A 1,664-nucleotide genomic window follows, 5' to 3' on the forward strand; every position below is an offset into this window, starting at 1 on the left:
TAGGGGGTGCTAATTCAGTGACTGAGCCATGTCCCATGCGCTGAATAAGCACCCCCTTGGAACAGGGGGGTGTTAATTCAGGGCCCTCGACCATGTTCATGCGCTGATTTTAGGCACCCCCTTGTAGTCGGGGGGTGCTAATTCCGTGCCTGGTCCGTGTCCGTGCGCTGAATTAGCACCCCCCTGCCGTGACGTCAGAGCCCGAGGGGGTGCTTATTCCAGGGGGTGCTAAAGCAGCGTCCCCTCTGGAAGGAGGACCGGCGTGGCGCGGCGAGCGAGCCCGGGGCGGGATGGCCGTCACTAGGGCCGACCGTTCAGGCGTGAGGAGGCTTCAAATTGGCGGGTTGCGAAAGCGGTGACACGACACTCCGCGGCGTGGCGGCATTCCTTGGTTTCTCCGCGCGGCCTTGCCAAGAATGGGGCCACGTGACGTCATCACTCGGAAGTAAATATTGACTGCAAATTGGTAAGTAGCTGGTAGCTCGGCACCATGTGGGGGCGAGCCTTTCACTGTGTACCACTGGCACCGGCACTGGCCACTGGCACGGCTACACTCAGCTGCGGACTACCGCTTACACAATGCGAGTGGGAGTCCTCGGACATATAATCTCAGGGCAAGTGGTCGAGGAGATAACCCGGGCCGGCCCATGGTCGCTGTCCGGGCAGCGAGGAAAAGTGGCGGACTTGGCAGGTTACAATCCTAATGGCAATTACACCAACATCCTGCTGAGGCGTTTGTTCCTCAGAATTACATCTGCTTCAGCAGCCATGGGATATGAGGAAATGTATCGGACTAAGCAGGTAACAATCCTAGTGGCAATCACCCCTACATTCTGCTGAGGCGTTTTGTTCCTCAGAATGACATCTGCTTCAGCAGTCATTGGATATGAGGAAATGTAGTGGACTTGGCAGGGCAATCACCCCAACATCCTGCTGAGGTGTTTGTTGCTCAGAATGATATCTGTATTGTTTCCTATTAATGAGCAACCCTGGTATATACACTATATATACACTATTACATTTCTAATTCGTGCTTAATTTGATAAAAAATTGTTAACAACATATATTTCTGCATTCAAAGATAATTAATCGTTAACGAAAATGCCATGCCATTAAATAATTTGAACTGTACAAGTCATTTGGTCTAAACAATTAGTTTTAATGTGTTTTTAATACCATAATGGCATCATTACATGCTGTTATTTAAAATTACCACAAAATGGCTTAGCATTTAAATTATATTGTCATCGACCTTACAGAAGTTTTGTAATAGTTAAACACTTTAAGTACACTATTTAACTGGCTGGACAGTTTTAGTTCTCTATAGCGCTACCTCGCTTCTCAAAATCAAAATATTTTCTGTAACCGTTCAACATTGATCATTGTTTTTTGGCTATAGTCAAAATATAAAGTAACTAATTTAAATAAACAATAGTTTCGAATTTTTATGTATATGGTGGAGCATCAACATAAACGCTGAGTGCAATAATTGTCCAAGATCCCCATTAATAATATATTAGCCAGGGCCTCTCTTAAAATGTAGAAAGCTCTCTCAGCAGATAGAATCTTAATTTTTTCTTAAACATTAATATATTAGGGGTATTTTTTTATTGCAGGTGGAATACTATTGTACAATTTAGGCCCTTGATAAAAAAAAACTGAGT

This window comes from Homalodisca vitripennis, unplaced genomic scaffold (genome assembly GCF_021130785.1).
Source record: "Homalodisca vitripennis isolate AUS2020 unplaced genomic scaffold, UT_GWSS_2.1 ScUCBcl_8287;HRSCAF=16333, whole genome shotgun sequence".
Lineage (NCBI taxonomy): Eukaryota > Metazoa > Arthropoda > Insecta > Hemiptera > Cicadellidae > Homalodisca > Homalodisca vitripennis.